General features: G+C 35.2%; 1 protein-coding gene across 2 annotated transcripts in view; it reads right to left on the reverse strand.

The window, feature by feature from the left end:
• The window catches only part of ARPP21 (cAMP regulated phosphoprotein 21), a 164,075-nt gene that overhangs the window by 138,480 nt on the left and 2,164 nt on the right, over positions 1-23,431 (reverse strand). Inside the window, exon 1 of one of the 2 annotated variants that reach the window (XM_049766393.1) lies at positions 22,146-22,253. The exons of the other annotated variant lie outside the window; for it this stretch is intronic. The gene's annotated coding sequence lies outside the window, so the exon portion shown is untranslated. Of the gene's footprint in view, positions 1-22,145; positions 22,254-23,431 lie in introns of those variants that run through there. 2 annotated transcript variants of the gene reach the window in all.

Consider the following 23,431-nt stretch of genomic DNA (forward strand, 5'->3'; position numbering starts at 1 on the left):
TATATAATTATTATAATTATATGACATTATAATTATTATGAGATTATAATATGCAATATTATACTCATAAAGTTTATGAGAAAATACCAAATTTATTAATAAAGAGCTTGGCTGAGTGGTATTTTTTTTGTTTGTTTTTTCGGGCCACACTCATTTGATGCTCAGTGTTTACTCCTGGCTAAGCGCTCAGAAATTGCCCCTGGGTTGGGGAGACCATATGGGAAGCCGGGGGATGGAACCTCGGTCCTTCTTTGACTAGCGCTTGCAAGGCAGACATCTTTCCTCTAGTGCCACCTCACCGGCCCCGGTATTTTATTTCTATACCTGAAGTTAAGAGTACTGTGTTTCTAATGAAGAGAACAGAGCTCAGAGGTAGATTTCTTGCCTGTATGAAATCTTAAATTTAATCCCCAGCACCAGAAAATAAGATCAAATTATATATTTCATTCTTGGTAACATTGTAAGTTGTTTTGTAAAATGCTATATTACACTTGTGTTCAGGTGTTTATAGAGGTATTCTTAAGTGTATTTACTGGGACTTCACACAAAATATTTTATTTTAAGTATGTTTGTCAAAAATATAACTGGGAGGGGCTGGAGCAGTGGCACAAGCCGTTGGACGTTTGCCTTATATGCATTAACCTAGGATGGGAGGTGGTTCAATCCTTCAAAGTCCTAGATGGTTCCCCAAGCCAAGAGTAATTTCTGAGCACATAGCCAGGAGTAACTCCTGAACATCACCAGGTGTGGCCCCCAAAAACAAATATTACTATATATCTGGGATATTTCACACAATGTTTGTTTGTTTGTTGTTATTGAAAGGTTTATTTTGTTTGGCTGTTTTATTGTTTGTTTTATTTTCTTTTGGGGGGGCAACACACGACTGTGCTCAAGGGTTACTCCTGACTTTGTGCTCAGAATTTACTTCTAGCAGGTTTGGAGACAAGTTACTCCTGGCAGATTCAGGAAAACATATGGGATGCCAGGGGTGAAAATCAGTCAGCAAGGCAAACACCCTACTAACTCTTCCATTCTCTGGCTCCAGACACAATGTTTTCATATCTGTCAATAGACTGAACTGGATATATGGAACTCACATCTTAAATACTAAATTCTGGCAAGTAAAGGAGGACTGTGATTGGATTTCTGCAGTAAAATACAAACATTATTTGTGAGTTTCAAAGGCTTTATTATTTAAATATGAGGACTGTTGTCTCTGATTTGGTTAGAGCATCTTCATTAAAACAAACAATTGATTATCTTGGACAACAGTATAAACAAGACTCTAATTCATCAAGTTGCTAATTGCTTCTTTCCAGCTGCAGCAGATTGGCATGTAGTCTATCTCTGGCCATGTGTGCAACATTTGTGTCCTCATGCTTGAAATTCCTCCCAGCACAAGTGCAGCCCATTACACCAAAGGTTGGGGGCCAAGGAAGGGTAATTTCAGAAAGCAACTGCTTACAAGCATTAATTGCCTAATTTTATAAATGTATATTTATCACGATGTTGTGCAGGGCCAAAATACATATTAAAGTTACCTTATACCTTCCCTACACTTCACACAATCATTAATTTCATACATGCATATTTTACAAAGGAAAGACATAAGTCTAGAAGGAAAGAAAGAAAGGAAGGGAGAAAGGAAACAATGAAGAAAATAAGAAAGGGAGAAAGGAATAATGAAGGGATGAAAGAAGGATGAAAGAAAGGAAGGGAGGGAGGAAGAAGGAATAGAGGGAGAGAGCAATGGAAGGAGGATGGATGTAACAAAGAGAGAGAAAAGGAAGGAAAGATTAAAGGGAGGGAGGGAGGAAAAAAGGAATGATGGAAGGAAAAACGGAGGGATAGAGAAAAGGAGGGTGAATCCATATTTGGTATGTATTCATGAATAAATATTTGTAATGTTTATATGGTATATATGATGTATATATCTGATATATATATGTATATATATATATGCATAATCCTGGTTACTTTGTCAACGAAGAAGCCAAATGACAGAGCACTTACATTTACTTTTATAATGAGTATCATCTCTGCTAACCTTTCCCAGAAAATGCCCTTTATTTTTGTCTTTTTGGGCCACACCAGGTTACACTAACGGGTTACTCCTGGCCATGCACTCAGAAATCGCTCCTGGCTTGGGGGACCATATGGGACCCCGAGGGATCAAACCGTGGTCCGTCCTAGGCTAGCGCGTTCAAGGCAGATGCCTTACTGCTTGAGCCAACTCTCCGGCCCCACATGCATTTTATTTCTATCAGTGAAGTTGCTTTGGACATCCTACTAATATACAAAAACATATACATGCTCAATAATTAATTCTGTACTATTCTAAAATAGAGAAATGAAGAAACTACAAAAGACACCATTATCATAAAATCATCATAAAATTATTATGCATCATCTGATTGACGCCATGATGTTATCCTTTCTTGGGAAAAACTTGATTCTGAGGTTTGAAGGTATAATTTTGACCATCACACTGGAAGTTGTTATACTTTTTAGAGATTTCTTTATGGAGCAGTACATAGCCTAAGTTGATAAGGGAATGTACACTAAGCAATACATAGCCACTGGATGCCATCTGAGACATGAGATGACTATTTTTGTCAAGAGAATGTTTATGCTCACATCACAATTCAAGTAATAGCAGCCAGTCAGCACTAGTGAAAACCTTTCTAATATTTGGTACAGATACTTGTCTATTTCTTAAGGGAATTCAGATAAATTGTGAGTAAATGCCATCTTCTTAAGAATTCTCAGTCAAGGCAAATTATTTTGCATCACCCCAAAAGAGCAAACTCATTAGCAAGTTTATTAACAAATTTTTGGACTTGCTCTGAGATGACCAGGATGATCCCAAACTTCACCTTCTAAAATTTCTAAACTCCCAGAAGTTCTGAGATCTGAGCATATATAAAACAGGAAAAAAAACATGCATAAATTCACAAAAGCAATGCTGTGTACTGAATATCACCAAGCATTTCAATTTTCTTTTGCCTTTTCCTAGAGCTGCAAATCTATTCAAACGGGCAGTTCAGGAGTACAACAGCATCCTGTGAGACGATGTTTAAATACTTAAATCTGTATTTCCCTAGAGTTGGTGCAACACGGCCAGTACTATACAAAAGTTTACAAATTATCTCATGGTTGGTATAAAAGGAAATGCAATGTTGACAGATGTATAAAATTTATAATAGAATTTAGTTCATCTGCTCTATTTTTTCCAGAGCTCTTGTTGGAATATAACTACTAAAACTTTTAGAAACGTTCACCTAGATAAGTAAGTGTTTAGAAATTATACTGATTTCAAAAAAATTGCTTTTCCCAATACTCCCAGGTAGTTATCACTGGAGTCTTCAAGTTGTGAGAGGATGGAAGGCAATTTCTGAGGGGTTGTCTTTATATGTAGAATGTATTTGGGAGGTATTTCTATGCTTATCAGCTTTGTTCATTGAATATAAATGATAAGAACAACTCTATCATTAAAAGTGACCATGCTTACAGGAAAAAATTTCTAGGAGAGGACAGATGAGGAAAGAGGAGGAGAGTGCTAGGTATATAAGAATAAAGACTATGTATGTTACAAAGATTACTTAGTTCCAATTTTGACAATTTCCAATATTTTCTTAGGATTCTTACCTATAGCAAGTGACCTTAGGAATGTTGATGAAGAGTTTCTCTCTTGAGCAATTTTAATTTTAAATAAATTGGGCCGGGCGGTGGCGCTAAAGGTAAGGTGCCTGCCTTGCCTGCGCTAGCGTTGGACGGAACACGGTTCGATCCCCCGGTGTCCCATATGGTCCCCCAAGCCAGGAGCAACTTCTGAGCGCATAGCCAGGAGTAACCCCTGAGCGTTACCGGGTGTGGCCCAAAAACCAAAAAAAAAAAAATGATAATATTAACTTAAATAATTGATAATATTAACTTAAATAATTGTGCAAAGCTAGTTGTATAAAAAGGAATGTTTTTGAAAATCATATAATAAATTTGACTTATTTGGGTCAGAAAACCTAGTTTAAATACATATAAATTAAATATATATAAATTTGTGTAATCACCATCAGACTTTGTATTTGTTCCATTATCCCAAAACATGTCCTCAGGCCATTCATACTTGCTTTATATTTATCTCCTTAGAATCATTAACTTTTGAGGCCGGAGAGATAGCACAGTGGTAGGGTGTTTGCCTTGCATGCAGAAGGATGGTGGTTCTAATTCCTGCATCCCATATGGTCCCTGAGCCTGCCAGGAGCGATTTCTGAGCCCTAGAGCCTGGAGGAACCCCTGAGCGCTGCCAGATGTAATCCCCAAAAAAGAATCATTAACTTATTTGCAGGCTCTGGAAGATTAGGTAAAAGAGATGACGCAGTCTGTGCCTTTTGGAGATTATGTTGTTTCACTAAATATAATATATTTATGATATATAATCTATATGTCCAAATTATATTTGTATATTTTTCTATATTTTGTTGTTGAGTAATATTATTTTATATAAAAGCATCAGTATTTTCTTTGACAGTCATGCTCTAAAATATTTGGGATTCTCTAGCTTAAACTAACAATAAATAAAATTGACCCAAAATTTTGTCTACATGTTAATAATTTCTGGTATATATCAATATTAATTTACACAACTTGTTTTAATTGTGAAAATATCCAATCCTCTTTATTAGATCTAATTGTTTCCAGAGATTTCAGAACCAGATAGACGAAAGTGTTAAAACACTTTCACAGAAAAAAAAAAAAAAAAAAAAAAAAAACAGATGCATAGTTTTCTGACTAGTGACATTTTCTAGTGTGCTTTTTGTGTTTGGAAAATACATTTTAAATTACAGAAAATTAAAATGAATTGAGGTTTGTCTTAAAACTTTGTAACATTCCTGTATATATTCATTTTGTACAACATTAATCATGCAAATTCTACATTTGGATACGTTTTATGTGTTAGAGTATTTTTCTCAACTGGTATGTGGCCTTTTGAATCGAAAAATTATTATCAGTTGAAAACTTGCTAGAACTACAAACTCATCTACTAAATCAGAAATTTTGGTAATGGAGGTCTATAACATATATTTGAACCAATCACCCAGATGATTTGTATGTCTGCTCAGATTTGAGAATTACTGGCTAAAAGAAAACCCCATGTGGTACAAAAAAAAAAAAAAAAAGAACGTCATAGGGGCGGAGAGATAGCACAGCAGGAGGGCATTTGCTTTGCATGCAGCCAATCCAGAACAGAATGTGGTTTGAATCTGGGCATCCCATAGGGTCCCCCATTCCTTCCAGGAGCGATTTCTCAGCACAGAGCCAGGAGTAACCCCTGAGCACTGCTGGGTGTGACCCAAAAACCAAAAAAAAAAGACAGTCATAGTATGTGACATCTTCTGGAATTGACATATTTATTCATTTACAATGAATTCCATCTATAATAGGATTCACTAAAAGATTAGGGAAGCTCATTTGTTTAAAATATGAGCTATCAGGCACTAACTGAATTACAAGACAGATTGTATCATTGATTTTGGTCACAGGGGCAGAACTATGAAATGAAAACCTAAAATGCAAGAAAATAGCCAACTGCACATTTGAACTAATACATTTATCATCCTTTCCTATTTGCCTTGTACCAGATCAAAGCTGATAGGTAAAGACAGGGGTAAATCTAACTTTCTTTTCTTCATTGACTCTTTATAATTGTCCTTAATGAGATTGTTGACATAAAAACTATTTTAGAAGAAATTAAATTCAGAAGAAACTAAATGGAAAAAAGTCCTTAATACGGCTACCTCATTATTAATCTCAAAATAATAGGTAATAGTATTCTTAAATATAAGCATATAAAATTAATATGTATATCTTATAAAATGTGTCTGCATATTTGTATGTATCCATACACACCTATGTGCATATTTAGGTATCAAAGATGGTGCAGAGATTTATTTTTATTGTTTTAATTTTTTCTTTACAAAAATATTCCCAATGATTTAATTCCATTGGTTAATTTGTACTTAAGTAAACTTAGCTCTCACATGCAATGAATTATATTAGTTAAAGAAGTAGAAATAAAATACATTCTTCATATATGATGTAAAATCTATTGATATAAAAAAAACCTTATCCTTATAAATCCTTTCTAAAATTGTCCTTTTCTTTTGCTTAGCTAACTAGAAAAAAAAGTGTAGTTTACTTCAGTTAAAAAAAGTAAGATATCACCTTTTAGCTACTCAAGAGACCCCCTCCATTTCTCTGTTCAAATATTGGAATAAAGCCACAATCATTGACAAATAATTACTAAATAAGTTCATCAAACCGAAGACGCTTAACTTTTAGTTTGGTAGAGGGCTGGAACTTCTGTTAACTTCACCACTTCCTTTATTTAAGAAACTTACTCCTGAGGGGGCAGAAAAGAAAAAACAAGGGCACTTTGATCTTGCACATCTGCCCAAAGCAACTGTCACTTGTCACTCTCTGCCAAACAAACACAGAAAACTTGGGCAAAGGGGGGGGGGGCGCATTGGGAGGGGGGAAATGTTACACTGGTGAAGGGGGTGTTCTGTTTGTGACTGTAACCCAACTATAATCATGTTACTTAAATAAATAATATATTTATAATAAAAAAAGATTAACCCCCCCCAAAAAAAAGAATGGGTGTGTTTGTGGGGAATGCAGGAAAGAGACAGAGAAGAGAAAGGGAGAGAAAAAGAAAGTCTGAATATGTCTGTGTGAGAATATATGTGTGTCATAGTGCGTAAGTATATGAGTGTGGGAGTTTGTGTGTGCACATGAGAATGTATGAGAAAGGAATAGTGTATATGTACGCATGTTTGGTCCAGGTATTGCGATTTATCAAGATGTGTTAGATAAACTCAGAGCGTTTCTATCACACAAGAAGAATTGCTACTTCAAGTTCTTTAGCTGACATCAAAGTCACATTTGAACAAAAATAGAAAACTGTTATCTCCCATGTAGTAGAGTGCCTAAATTTGAGTTGACAGGTTGGCTGACTTCGATGCTAAATACCTAACTTTAATTCTTACTCAGGGTGTAGGAAGGGTAGGAATAAGAATATGAATAGTGGAACACTTCCTCCCATGCTTGGCAGATTTTCAAACTTTTCAAAAAGTTTCACAAATAGAGCCTAATTTTTTTAATATAGCAAAGAAGTATCATCCAATGTCCAGAACTCACAGATCCATTAGAAGGAATTTTTTTCCATCATTATGGTGGAAGCTATATTATTAATACTTCATAGAAAAATATAAACTAGTTCATGATCAATCCACACTCTCTTTTTTCAGTAACCTATAGACATAAAAGCACCTGTAACTGAAACTAAACTTTATAGTATTTTCTAAAAGAACAATTGTTACATATTTTATAGCACATGTTCTGGAAGTTTCAGTGTTTTAATAAATACGTAGGTCTTGTAGAAGAAGCAGGAAGGGGGTCTCATTTATATTATGTAACCATAATTCTACTATGGTTATTTGTGAAGGGTGATTTCCTGTCCACAGGTTGTAAAAAGGACAGTGAAGTTCATTATGCTTAATGATCTCCAACAGACAGAGCGGTAGAGATGGAATTCTAATTTTGATCCCAAACCTGTTGCTTTTTTCATGACACAAAAAGAAATCTGGAACACACAATCTATCCATGTCTCGATAGCAGTCACAAATCTAGATTTATGATATTCTGCTGACAATTTTAACACACATTGTAACAGTTTCATGGTCTTCTCTGTCATGGTCTCACTGCATATCCTAAATTGCCACTGATTCTTGATTTTGATCTCTATATGTACTCATGTTTGGTCCAGGTATTGGGATTTATCAAGATGTGGTAGATAAACTCAGAGCATTTCTATCACACAAGAACAATTGCTACTTCAAGTTCTTTAGCTGACATCAACTTTCTCTGCTTCATGTGACTATTCCATATTATAGAGAAAATTATGTTACAAAACCAAAAGAATGAAATATGCCTTTTTTTTAAATTTTAGGACAAGAATCTTCACACAAACTGCAACCTAACTTTGGCTACGACTGGGACCACAGCCAAAAGTAGATGAGTATGGCATCACACAGATAACAAGTCTCTATCATGGGAGAGGCAGTGGGTAAGTATTAGTGAACATTCACGCTGCAAAAATATCCAACACACATAATTTCTTTTTCAATATAACAGGCATTTGATCAGAAATGATACAGAGGTAGATTCAGCATTGTAAAGGAATAGCATCGCTGTCCTGTGGTACCAGTTAATACAGGCAAGACTACAGGTATCTTGTATATCTACTTTGACAAAAATTTTGCCTGGAGATATAAGTAAATTGAGATTGCAGGAGGAGAAAACCAAGTGAAGTAATTCCTGCAAAGCAAAACAAATGGCCCCAATGACCCAATCAATACAGAACTAAGTATAGATTTCCTCTGCAAATGGCCAGTCAGTAACTTTCCTTAAAAAGTTCAGAAAAAGAACACATCTCTTTCATTTAGATTTTTTTTCTCATTATATATTGATCTATTTCCTCAGGAACACCCCAAAGTTGGAATTCCACCAATTTAATGCATTAGATGAGTTCATCAAGACTTGCAGTGAGGTTTATCAGCTACTTTCAAGTTTGCAGGTATGAATTTCTCTCATCTCTGTAAATTCCTTGACAGTGTAAATGGTTTGATCCCTGCCTAGCCTAAAGATTTAATCCATAATAATGAAAGAAGTGATATTCCCTCATCTCTTTACTAAAACATTAAAAATAACCCAATTTTTGCTGCCATGTCAAAATAACAAGGTAATATTTTTGAGTGATTTTATGAAAAAGTGGTTTTTAGAGCATTTTCCTCTTTCTAAATGTGTTGGCAACTCTAGCATTATACAGTCTTCTGCTGGATATTTAAACTGACTTTATCTTCAAAACACCCCAATTTTATCAGAAATAATTTCTTGTTTTTAAAGTCCCAGTCTCTCTTAGAAGTGTACTAAGACACTTGTAATTGTTTTTGTAAGTAGTAGAACCACATGATCAAGCCCTGAAAGTTGTCAGTGATAAGTAGTAGATTTATGTGTAGAATTCAGTGCACCATAAAATTCTAAATAACCCTTACCATATTTCCTTTAAAGGGCTCTATTTTTATGTAAACATATTAAGCATGATGTCTTACTCTCTATAGCCTCTAGAAATTTATCTGAAGTTCAGAAAGATGGCTCTTCTTTTCTGAACCATAGATAGAAGTATTGTTACAACTGTGTGTAAAATGACCCCAATTATCCAAGAACAAAATATTCAAAACAATAAGCACATCACGTATTCTAAACCCTTGGTGTGTCTAGGTGATTATTTTTGAGAATGCCTACAGAATTAAGCAAAGGCAGCAAGAAGTTCAGAACAAACTGAAAATATTAGCACCTTGTAAAACCATAATATTAACAGTGAGATAAAATATTTTATCTCCAGTTCTTACAAGTTTATTTTAGAAGGGCAAGATATAAAATTTAGAAAGTTAAGAAAGGAGAATGAGGCCTGAGCCTAATTCTGGGAACCTGAATCCCTTTTTAGTGAAATGTTTAATACTGGGCAATACAATGTATTGTTTAATGCTTGTTCCAATTTCATGTTCAATTTTCTTAATAAGTTGATATCTTTGTCTTGTTATAAAGTTTTCAACCAGTACTACCTTTAGTTTGTGGCTTACTACTACTAACAAAACCATTCCCCAATGATTTACTAGTAATGCTTATTATTCTGTTTTCTGGGAAAAATGCATTTTCCACCCTGAGGGATATTTTTAATTATCCTCATGGACTTTATGGTAACAACAATTTTTAAAAATATATTTTTATCACCCAAGTTACTATTCCATTTGTAGTTACCCTTTAAAAATTCTAAATTCACTGTTAAAACTCTTTAAAGATATTTGGATCTTCCAAACTAATATAAACTTGTTTTCCAAATAGTTAGCATGAGTTAGGCACCTAAAACATCAAATATTTGAAAAATAAACAAATTAAAAATTGGTAAGTATGATAAAAGCAAAGAGAAGACTTACTGACTAACACACAAAAACAGTTTGCAGGGGATTAATTTACTTTAATATGTGTTATGAGAAACTTGATTTCTGCTTTTATTATGAGAATACCAGTTGTGTCCAAATCTATTGTTTCCTGCCTATCTTATTCCTAGAGCCAGCTACAGTCTTGGAGAAGAAAAGGACATTTTGCTAAAATACCTAATTTGGATTCTCTTTTGAAAGTAGTTGGGCGAATAAGAGTTCAGCCCTAGTGTGGTCTGGAAGTCTCATGTTTGTTCTTGTTCTCTTTCCCTCTTTCACCTCTTCTTTCTAATGCTATAATCTTTTGATTCCAGTAGTTAGAGGAGTGAATACTTTCTTCACTTCCTGGATGACCTTCAGAATGGTAAATAGTTTAAAGGCATGAATCCATTAAACATGAGTTATCTCTGGTTGAAAATTATGTCACTAATTTGCAATTTTTTCTGAACGTGCTTTTGGCTCATCTCTTTTCCCATGGCCATTTTATTAAACTGTAATTTTATTCCACTTAGATTTTAAAAAGTCATATTCATTTGAGGCCAACTGGAGTTTTAAGGGTCCTACTATTTCTATAGAAGCTGATTCATTGGCCAAAATTTGAAGAAAGTTATTTGAAAGAGCCAAATAGTCTTTAGTGCAGTTTTAATTCTACAAATTCTCCAAAGGTTGAATCAAATTTACTTATACTGAAACTTCAGGGGAAAGTACAATTTAATTTTTTAAACCTTGAATATTAGATTCATTCAAAAATATAAAAAGTTCATCTTTAATTCCACAAGCTTAAATTAAATATCTGAGGACAATGAAAATATATATTCACGAGGGAGGGACTTCAGAGCATAAAAGCCGGCTATCCTTTGCAAAAGCTGGCTCCCTGTGTGTGACACCAGGCGGGGAAAATCCGCGAAAGTACACCGGCCCAGTGGGGCTCAGCTGTGAAAGACTGTGAGTGTGACCTGTCTATGTCTGTCTACTGTCCTCTTGCGTGAAACTCTTGCGAGTGGGGCAAAAAGAGCCTCCAGAAACCTCGCTCGCCCAGACGCCATTTTCAGGGAGGGACTTCAGAGCATAAAAGCCGGCTATCCTTTGCAAAAGCTGGCTCCCTGTGTGTGACACCAGGCGGGGAAAATCCGCGAAAGTACACCGGCCCAGTGGGGCTCAGCTGTGAAAGACTGTGAGTGTGACCTGTCTATGTCTGTCTACTGTCCTCTTGCGTGAAACTCTTGCGAGTGGGGCAAAAAGAGCCTCCAGAAACCTCGCTCGCCCAGACGCCATTTTCAGGGAGGGACTTCAGAGCATAAAAACCGGCTATCCTTTGCAAAAGCTGGCTCCCTGTGTGTGACACCAGGCGGGGAAAATCCGCGAAAGTACACCGGCCCAGTGGGGCTCAGCTGTGAAAGACTGTGAGTGTGACCTGTCTATGTCTGTCTACTGTCCTCTTGCGTGAAACTCTTGCGAGTGGGGCAAAAAGAGCCTCCAGAAACCTCGCTCGCCCAGACGCCATTTTCAGGGAGGGACTTCAGAGCATAAAAGCCGGCTATCCTTTGCAAAAGCTGGCTCCCTGTGTGTGACACCAGGCGGGGAAAATCCGCGAAAGTACACCGGCCCAGTGGGGCTCAGCTGTGAAAGACTGTGAGTGTGACCTGTCTATGTCTGTCTACTGTCCTCTTGCGTGAAACTCTTGCGAGTGGGGCAAAAAGAGGCTCAGAGGAGCACGGCCGCTCCGCTTCGCTACGCGGCCGTGCACTCTTTCTAAGGAAAGAACTCCATTGCAACAAGAAGGAAAAATCACACTAAGAACGGCGCTATATCACAGAAGCAAACATTTCTCTCTGGACTGTCTTCTCTGTTACATGCTCGGGCCTAAGATTTGACCCAGTGTGAGGCTTCATCCACGGAGGACTCCCCTCCCTTAGAGGCAAGTCAGCCCATCCAGAAAGGGAGGAGCCAGAGGAGTGTGCTGCCTACATCATATAGACAATGAATACCACTACAACACGTAGAAAAACCCACAATACAAATGTGACAATGGGGAAACAGCGCAGGCCAGCATCAGACATAGAGAATGAAGATGACAATTCTGAGGACCAGATAATGACTGAACAACTAATCAACCTCTCAGATAAGGACTTTAGACTAGCAATATGGAAGGTGCTCAACAGACTCCAAGAAACCATGGATCGAGTTGAACAGAACACTAATAAGAACCAAGAAAATATGAAGGCAGAAATGACAAAACTCCAAACTGAAATAACATGTCAACTAACAGGCCTGAAAAACTCAGTAAACGAAGTGAATGACAAAATGGATAAGCTCTGGGACAGGGTATCAGAAGCTGAGAATAGACTTGGTGCTGTGGAAGATGAGATACATAACAATTCCATACAGCAGGAGAGATTGGACAAAAAACTTAAAGCAAATGAGCAGACAATGGAAAAATTAGTCAAAGAATGGGAACAGACGAAAATAGAAGTCTATGATAAGATCAACAGAAACAACTTAAGAATCATTGGAGTCCCAGAGACCCAGGAAGAAAATTTCCAGGAAGAATCAATGGTCAAGAACATCATTAAAGAGAAACTCCCAGAGCTAAAGAATATATGTGATCAAATCCTGCATGCCCGAAGAGTACCAACCAAAAGAGACCCCAGAAAAACCACCCCAAGACACATCCTAGTCACAATGACAAATCCCACAGATAGAGACAGAATTCTGAAAACAGCAAGATCAAAAGGGGAAATCATGTTCAAGCAAGCTTCCCTGAGATTTACAGCAGACCTGTCACCAGAAACGCTCAATGCCAGAAAGCAGTGGTGGGATATTGTGACAAGACTGAATGAAATGAATGCTTCACCCAGAATACTATACCCAGCAAAACTCACTTTCCGGTTTGATGGAAGAATACATGGTTTCACAGACAAAAAACAGCTCAGAAACTTCACAGACACAAAACCAGTCTTAAGAGAAAAACTGAAAGACCTAATCTAAGACAAGACTACCCAAAAGACACACCAAATTTTGAAATAAAGATGGCGTTAAATCCCAGGACAATTCTTTCTCTCAACGTCAATGGACTAAATGCACCAGTTAAGAGACACAGAGTGGCTAAATGGATCAAAAAACTCAATCCAACCTTCTGCTGCCTACAAGAAACGCACCTGAATAGTCAGAACAAACATAGACTCAAAATAAAAGGCTGGAGAAAAGTTATCCAAGCAAACAACACCCATAAAAAAGCTGGAGTGGCCATACTAATATCAGATAATGCAAACTTTATACTCAGGAAGGTTGTAAGGGACAAAGACGGACATTTTATATTAATCAAGGGGTACGTAGAGCAGGAAGAATTCACTCTCCTAAACATATATGCACCGAATGAGGGGCCAGCAAAATATTTAATACAACTGCTGACAAATCTGAAAAATAATATCAACAACAACACAATAATTGTGGGGGACCTAAACACGGCTTTGTCAACACTGGACAGGTCAACCAGACTGAAACCCAACAAGAATATACTAGACCTGAGGAGAGAAATGGAAGAAAGAGGCCTAGTGGATATATATAGGACACTCCATCCCCAGAAACCTGGATACACATTCTTCTCCAATGTACATGGGACATTCTCCAGGATAGACTACATGCTGGCACATAAAACATACCTCCATAAGATCAAGAGGATAGAAATTTTGCAGACTACCTTCGCTGACCACAAGGCTCTGAAATTATTTGTGAACTCCAAAGGGACTCAGAAGAAACACTTTAACACCTGGAAGTTAAACAGCCTCATGCTCAATAACCAGTGGGTCCGAGATGAAATCAAGGAGGAAATAAAAAGGTTCCTGGAAACAAATGACAATAAAGACACAAACTCTCAGAACTTATGGGACACAGCAAAAGCAGTACTGAGAGGAAAATTTATAGCTTTGCAAGCACACATCAGGAAGGAAGAAGGAGCTTACCTGAGTAGCTTAATGACACAGCTAATAGAACTAGAAAATGCTCAACAAAAGGACCCAAGAACAGGAAGACAGAAGGAAATAACAAAGCTGAGAGCAGAAATCAACGAAGTGGAAACTCAAAAAACAATCCGAAAGATCAACGAAAGCAGAAGTTGGTTCTTTGAAAAAATAAACAAGATTGATAGACCACTGGCAAACCTAACAAAGAAAGAGAGAGAGAGAAACTTGATAACTCGTATCAGGAATGAAAAAGGAGAGATCACTACTGATATGACAGAGATTCAAAGGGTAATCAGAAACTACTTTGAAAAACTCTACGCCACTAAAAATGAGAACCTGGAAGAAATGGATAAATTCTTGGACTCTTATAATCTTCCACGGTTGAAGGAAGAGGATGTAGCATATCTAAACACCCCCATCACCATTGATGAAATTAAAACAGTAATCAAATGTCTGCCGAAAAACAAAAGCCCAGGTCCAGATGGATTCACTAATGAATTCTATCAAACTTTCCAAGAGGAACTACTGCCAATCTTGGCAAGACTCTTTCATGAAATTGAACAAACAGAAACACTTCCAAATAGCTTTTATGAAGCCAACATCACCTTGATACCTAAACCAGACAGAGACGCTACCAAAAAAGAAAATTACAGACCAATATCACTGATGAATGCAGATGCAAAGATCCTCAACAAAATCCTGGCAAATAGGATTCAATGCCTCATTAAGAAGATCATCCACTACAATCAAGTAGGTTTCATCCCAGGAATGCAAGGCTGGTTTAACATCCGTAAATCTATCAACATAATACACAACATCAATAACAAGAAAAATAAAAACCACATGATCATATCAATAGATGCAGAGAAAGCATTTGATAAGGTCCAACACCCATTCTTGATCAAAACTCTCAGCAAGATGGGAATGGAGGGAACCTTTCCCAATATAGTGAAGGCCATCTACCACAAGCCAGTGGCAAATATTATCCTCAATGGAGAAAAACTGAAAGCCTTCCCTCTAAATTCTGGCACAAGACAAGGCTGTCCTCTCTCACCACTCCTATTCAACATAGCACTGGAAGTACTTGCTATAGCGATTAGGCAAGAAAAGGATATCAAGGGAATCCAGATAGGAAAGGAAGAAGTCAAGCTCTCACTGTTTGCAGATGACATGATACTCTACTTAGAAAACCCTAAAGACTCTATCAAAAAGCTTCTAGAAAAAATAGACTCATATAGCAAGGTGGCAGGCTACAAAATTAACACACAAAAATCAATGGCCTTTCTATACACCAACAGTAATAAAGAAGAAATGGACATTAAGAAAACAACCCCATTCACAATAGTACCACACAAACTCAAATATCTTGGAATCAACTTGACTAAATATGTGAAGGACCTATACAAAGAAAACTATAAAACTCTGCTCCAAGAAATAAGAGAGGACACACGGAAATGGAAACACATACCCTGCTCATGGATTGGCAGGATTAACATCATCAAAATGTCAATACTCCCCAAGGCATTATACAGATTTAATGCCATCCCTCTAAAGATACCCATGACATTCTTCAAAGAAGTGGATCAGACACTTTTGAAATTCATTTGGAACAATAAACACCCTCGAATAGCTAAAGCAATCATTGGGAAAAAGAATATGGGAGGAATTACTTTTCCCAACTTTAAACTGTACTACAAAGCAACAGTTATCAAAACAGCATGGTATTGGAATAAGGATAGGTCCTCAGATCAGTGGAATAGGCTTGAATACTCAGAAAATGTTCCCCAGAGATACAACCATCTAATTTTTGATAAAGGAGCAGGAAATCCTAAATGGAGCAGGGAAAGCCTCTTCAACAAGTGGTGTTGGCACAATTGGATAGCCACTTGCAAAAAATTAAACTTAGACCCCCAGCTAACATCATGTACAAAGGTAAAATCCAAATGGATTAAAGACCTCGATATCAGCCCCAAAACCATAAGATATATAGAACAGCACATAGGCAAAACACTACAGGACATTACAGGCATCTTCAAGGAGGAAACTGCACTCTCCAAGCAAGTGAAAGCAGAGATTAACAGATGGGAATATATTAAGCTGAGAAGCTTCTGCACCTCAAAGGAAATAGTGCCCAGGATACAAGAGCCACCCACTGAGTGGGAGAAACTATTCACCCAATACCCATCAGATAAGGGGCTAATCTCCAAAATATACAAGGCACTGACAGAACTTTACAAGAAAAAAACATCTAACCCCATCAAAAAATGGGGAGAAGAAATGAACAGACACTTTGACAAAGAAGAAATACGCATGGCCAAAAGACACATGAAAAAATGTTCCACATCACTAATCATCAGGGAGATGCAAATCAAAACAACGATGAGATACCACCTCACACCCCAGAGAATGGCACACATCACAAAGAATGAGAATAAACAGTGTTGGCGGGGATGTGGAGAGAAAGGAACTCTTATCCACTGCTGGTGGGAATGCTGTCTAGTTCAACCTTTATGGAAAGCGATATGGAGATTCCTCCAAAAACTGGAAATCGAGCTCCCATACGATCCAGCTATACCACTCCTAGGAATATACCCTAGGAACACAAAAATACAATACAAAAACCCCTTCCTTACACCTATATTCATTGCAGCTCTATTTACCATAGCAAGACTCTGGAAACAACCAAGATGCCCTTCAACAGATGAATGGCTAAAGAAACTGTGGTACATATACACAATGGAATATTATGCAGCTGTCAGGAGAGATGAAGTCATGAAATTTTCCTATACATGGATGTACATGGAATCTATTATGCTGAGTGAAATAAGTCAGAGAGAGAGAGAAAAACGCTGAATGGTCTCACTCATCTATGGGTTTTAAGAAAAATGAAAGACACCCTTGTAATAATAATTTTCAGACACAAAAGAGAAAAGAGCTGGAAGTTCCAGCTCACCTCAGGAAGCTCACCACAAAGAGTGATGAGTTTAGTTAGAGAAATAACTACATTTTGAACTGTCCTAATATTGAGAATGTATGAGGGAAATGTAGAGCCTGTTTAGGGTACAGGCGGGGGTTGGGTGGGGAGGAGGGTGATTTGGGACTTGGGTGATGGGAATGTTGCACTGGTGATGGGTGGTGTTCCTTTTATGACTGAAACCCAAACACAATCATGTATGTAATCAAGGTGTTTAAATAAAAAAAAAATTAAAAAAAAAAAAAAAAAGAAAATATATATTCACATAACTTACTTTATATTGTATCTAAAGATACTCATTATACTTAACTATATCTATGTAAAATGTATATAATACATTATTTACTCTTTCTTTGATTTTTCCAACAAATATTGGAATAACAAAGATTATAAAGTTATTGGTAGATGCTGCAAAGTTTATTATATAACTTTTGGGTAATGGTATTCCTTAGAAGAGTGGTTGATATGCAAATAATTTTTTAATTTTACTAATTGAGGCCTTGTTTAGGTTTCCTGCTTTGCTGAACACTACTCCTGCTTTTCCATTTGTTAACAGAGAAACCAACATGTTAAAAAAAACTTTTTTGAGATAAATCTGTTCTCTCTGGTCACTTTAACACAGGTATAGACAATACAATACAAGATGAGACAACAGTTCCTTTCAATAAGGTTAAGTGCAACTACTTAAGGGCCAGAGGCCCTGTACCTGTCCCATATCATTTGCCCTCTCAAACTGCTCACTCTTGTCACTCTGAGACTAGTTATCAAAACTAGCCAAAACAGGAGTGCCAGAATTTAACAGCCCACCCCAAACTCTACTTCCTTTAATTAACATCTTTAAGTCTTTAAAAAATGTAGTCATCTCTTGGGACATACCAAATCTGTCTCTTATAGGTTCTCATATATTAGTGTAGGGTATTAAATTATTCAGTCATATACACATGTATTCCAGCACCTTCCTATTCAGATATTAAATTTTTACCCCTGATAACCCCAGTGACATAAATATACTATTGAAGTATATTTAATATATTTATGTGTGGAGAAAAATACTTTAATGTTTACTCTTTAGATAACACTGAGAAGCCAACTTTTCCTGAGAGACTAACAGAACATAATGACCTTAGTTGGTATTTGGATCCTTCTAGAAAATAGATATTCTAGATATTTACCATCTTTCCTTGGTCTCTAATTTGATTGCATGCACAAGAGTAAATAATTAAGTTAGTTTTATGTCTATGTTTTATAAATGAGAAAGTTAAGTAATGAGAAATTAACTATATTACTAACATCATTAATTAGTACTTTGTTTAAATTACACTAGTATTTCCACTTAATTTGACCTGAATGACTATAAAGCAGAAAAAAGATTTAACATCATACATACGTCACAGTCATACTATAAGATATCCAGAAGACAAATACCAGGACTTATATTCAGGTACTGAAATACTTTATTATAAAAATAAGTTTATGGAGAAGTGAGGTATCGATAGGCTACCATACTTAAGTCTTGATTCTCTGGGTCTTTTATTTTAATTAAACTTACATATTTCCTCACTGTGCTGAACTAGATGGAAGCCAACAGATCTCTTTGAAAGAACAAGCTTTGAAGTTTGAGCAAACTTGGTGCCATACACAACCCTTCTACAAAGTCTAATATGTATTTTAATAAACACATCTCTGTTTATAACTCTTGACAGTGTATTGGAAAAATATTGCATACTCTATAATCATTTCAGTAACCAAATAAAATTCCCCTCTTGGAGAAACACTTAACATTCTTGTAAAATCATATGCGTACTGTAAAAATGTATAGATACTTTAAATTTAACCATATATATTTTCTCACCTTCTAAAGCTGTGAAAGATGCGAGAATTAAATGATTCATAGTACTAATTAAGATAACAATGGCAACAAATTGAAGTATATGAAATTTAGTTGTTAAAGCAGTGATTGTTTGAAACAAATATCTATAGCATACATATATCATATGATACCACTCTTTTATTTGATGTGACTAAAGTTCTGTTAGTGATTATGTGCACATTTTGGCATTGAAGAAATTAATTTGAATCTTTATAAAATAAATATGTCATGGCCAAAATGAAATCAAAAGTGGTATTAATAAATGAAGAATAATTATTACCAACTAATTGTAGGGAAATTTGTGAACTTTAGTGGTGGAGCATATGCAATCTGATGGATAATTCCCTAAAATTATACACTACCAACATACCCAAGCAAATTTAAAGCAAATGTAAATGTATGTAATTTAAAAGCACTATCATTTAACCATTTCCATAAGCCAGGTAAAATCAGTAGCGTCATAAATATTGCTAAAAATTTCTGACGATTAGTTAACTAGCAGAATTCAATAGCAATTTTAAGACAAATATGTGGCATATTTTGGGCCAAAAGAATCATTCTTTAGCTATAAAAATAGCCTCATTTACAACCAAGATTTTTTGTATGGTTGTATGATTTGTTGTATGGTTTTCAAAAGCAAAGGATTTTTAAAATGTTTTCAGAAATCAAGGAGGAGTTAAAGCTTGAAAATACCAAATTCTTAACTCTGAGACTCTCATTTGAAACTTATTGTTTTTTGTCCAACAGTTTTTTAGTAATTGAATTGAGCTAGATGCCAGACATGTCATAAATATATACACATGTTAGTAAACAAATACAAAAAACAAAAAACAAAATACCATGTCAGAGCAAAATTTAGATACTTATCAATATTAGAGTTTTAAGTAAGAATTTTAGCTTGGGTTTAAAAACATAGACATTACTACAAACAAAATTCAATAGCTTTGTATTTTCCGATTGCACTTATGAGAAAATAAAAGTTAAACTCTTATTTGTAGTCCATGAATTTTCTGTGACTTTATATATTCTTCCTTCACTTTCTGATAACCTTTGGCTTTCCTCTTACAGATTTATGTAATGATGAAAGCACAAAATAAAACAACTCAGATAACTGCAAACTTAAATGGGAGTTAGGTCATCTTTTTCACACATAGGGATATTATAGTTATACTTGTAAGACTATATCAATTTTAGAAAGATAAGTTCCAATTCTAAATACTTTGAAACACTTTACCTCAAGTACTGGTATTAATTCTCAGGTTCAGTTCAGATCAAAATGCTAATATGCATAATTGTTCTCTTAAAATATGCTAAGGCATGTATTATGTCTCTGAAAGTAGATGAAGATGCATTAAGTATAAATGTCATTCTTTTTATTTTTGCTCCCCTAGAGATAGTCTTCATTATTATCTCGGTATTTAGTATGTAATGAAACTACCAATGGCAACACAAATGTAAGAGAATGCGCATCCGTTCATGATTCCATCACAAAATCTGGTTGAGAAGTCACTTAGTTCTTCATTTGAATGTGTCTATTACAAATATTATATTATGTAAGTATCAATCAGGGAGAATTTATTGGGCTTAACCAGGTAGATAGACTTTATGAATATATCTGAATGAAACAAACCGCAGTATGTATATTGTATTATGCAATACTGCGGAATCACATTAACCAAAATTTACCAGATGAATCTCTAAAATTCAGCCAAAATACTTGAAATAAAAAAGTGACGCCACATCTATTCTTTAAAATCTTAAATCTTTTAAAATAATTCTTATTTTTTTATATTATCAGTTATTCGGACACTATTTGTCTAAAAGAACCTTAATATTTTTTGTGTATTAGTCACAATCGATTCCAAATGTAAGAGAACTGTGATATCATTTTGAAGTAGTGTAAATGCAATAATGTAGTTAAGGGCCTGTTTTTAAAAGAGACACATATTATTGGGCATCTCTCTATTTTACTTGGATAAAGTTAATTATTTCCTATTGCTAGGTGAAAGTAACAACTGCAAAGTATATTACTTTAAGCATCTTTTATAATAATGTGTGACTTGACAATTAAGTCTATGTATATACTGAAGTGAGGTAATTTGGAATTAATTGTTTGACATCGTAAACAGTCAATTATAATTCTATCCTAACAAATAGAAGTCGGTTATAAAACTTTCAAAATCTTATATAACTTTTGATTCTGACATGGATATTGAGTAGGGAGTTAAAGAAACTGTCAGAATAAATGTCCTTGGGAAAGTTATGTGAGTAATTGAAAATATTGACAGACATTGATTAAAACTATATCTAATATTGATTATACTAGTACTGTATTAGAAATAGAAGAGTATTGTATAATGTGGAGATTCAGTTCTAAAAAAGAGACAATTTTATATTCAAATTAACTCAATTGCTTTTTTTAATATCTCTTCAATTGTCTGACAAAGTTATTTTTATTCTTTTACCTGTCCTGTATTTCCCAGAACACAGATAAGTCTCAGTGATTTTTAAAAAAGGTACCATCAATATATTATATGACATATTTTACCTAGAGGAATTTTCACACTGCAGAGGATATTAGGCCTCGATATAAAATTAGAAGACATTAAAAGAAAGTTAAAACTGCTGAATCAATGTGATACGATATCTCGAACAATTTGTTGTTTGTCAAGCATAAGATATCAATGTATACATTTAGCTCCGTTGTGTCATATCTCATATTTAATCTCTCTTGGAAATAAAGCAAATACAAGTGATAAACATTCTGAGCATTCAGGTCCAATCCTCAACAAACACAATTAATTTAAACTTTAAGACTCTAATGCACTGAAAAAAATTGATTCATTAGAACTCGGCATAAATACACCTGAAAGGAAACTAACACCAGAAGTAAAGATAGTACAAGAAAATGAAATTCACTTCCAGATATATTTTGCTAATAATATTTTACCTTAAAAATCTCATTTATCATTGAGTTGAATGATTGCTTGAAACCACCTAGCATATTTAATTTTAAATGTTAGAAACAATTAAGAGTGCAAAGTCAGCAGAAATGTTGAACCTTTGGAACTCGAAATTTCCTTTAAAATACAGAAGTCCTTTGTCTAAAATAAGGAAGATTACATTTTAAAATTTATCATCACTGAGTTAAAATATGCTCAGAACGATTTCAAGTGGCATAATGTATTTTAAGGACGCCAGTTCTTTTCTGATTAGAGACTCACAAATTTCTATACAGGCTACCACCCTGTGGTACCAGCTAGAATGATGCCAGTACTTACCATTTGAAGTAATGCCTTTCAGTGTCGACATCCCTTTTAAGTAACATATTCTTTCCAAACCTTGTCACCAAACAGATCTGAATTAAACTAACATACTCTCATGGTTTCTTTGTCATTTCCAACCTTATGAACTCCAAACTGGCTCTCCATACAAATGAGAATTCTCAATCACATTTACTCCTAACTCAGTTGCATATTATTTCTTTCATGGCTGACTCATCCCCCTCTAATTCTGTACCTTATCATTATCTTGTCCACAGACAAAATGCACAATGAATCCAGAAGAGTATGCTGACTGGCTTGAATCTTGAGAAAAGTCTCAGCATTGTGACCCAAAAAGAACGAACACGAATAACCACAAAGGGCTAAATCCTAGCCAATATAAATTATTTCATATGTCTAGAATTACCAGGTAAAAGCAATAACAAATACAACCACATCAACAAACTACAGTAAATATTTGTAATGCATTTACCAATTCATAAAAAAATTGGCAAAAATCAAAATAATTTTACATTATTCCAACACATTCTTTTAAAAATGAGCTGATTTACTTCTCCGCTTAAATATTCACTCTATATTTACTAATCTTGTGACTATGTAAGCATTCAACTAATTACCTTCATTTTGAACAAAGAAGAAGTCTGAATATAGTATGCTGTTAATAAGAAAAGAAGCAGAGACTTTTCTAATTGAAAACTCTCCCTTTCTACCTCAAGACAGGTGTTCTGCATATATGCAAATGTCTCAGACAGATGGCTTTTTTATGCTTTACTCACTATGATTTTAAGATATTTCCCTCTTCTTTATAACATTCCAAAGATTATGCACGTAGTCTTTACTAATTACATATTAAAAATATCAAACTTTAGTAAGAGAATCTGCTGTGCTTATATCAAAGTAAGGAGAGAAAACAAGTTCTACAAAACTTTTTGTCTCACTCAATTTTCACAAATTTTGGACACTGCCTCCTAGTTTATAAAAGAAGCTAAAAAGATTCACAAGGTAGAACTTCAAGTTACCATACTATTTTAGAAGGATGCAAATTATTGTAAGTGCAGGGCATTTCACGAGCTCCTTTCTCTTCACGTAAGTAATATTTTTAAGACTCTGAAATTATTTCTGTACTTCTCATCTCCCAAGAAACTGACAGCTTGTATTAAAAATAGGAATCATGCAGAAACTCCCTAGTTAACATCTCCCTTGAGTTTTAAGGCATTCAAATTATCAAGTCTTTCTAAGAATTACTGAAGAGGTTTATGAAAACACATACCGAATCATTCATA

This window comes from Suncus etruscus, chromosome 20 (genome assembly GCF_024139225.1).
Source record: "Suncus etruscus isolate mSunEtr1 chromosome 20, mSunEtr1.pri.cur, whole genome shotgun sequence".
NCBI lineage: Eukaryota > Metazoa > Chordata > Mammalia > Eulipotyphla > Soricidae > Suncus > Suncus etruscus.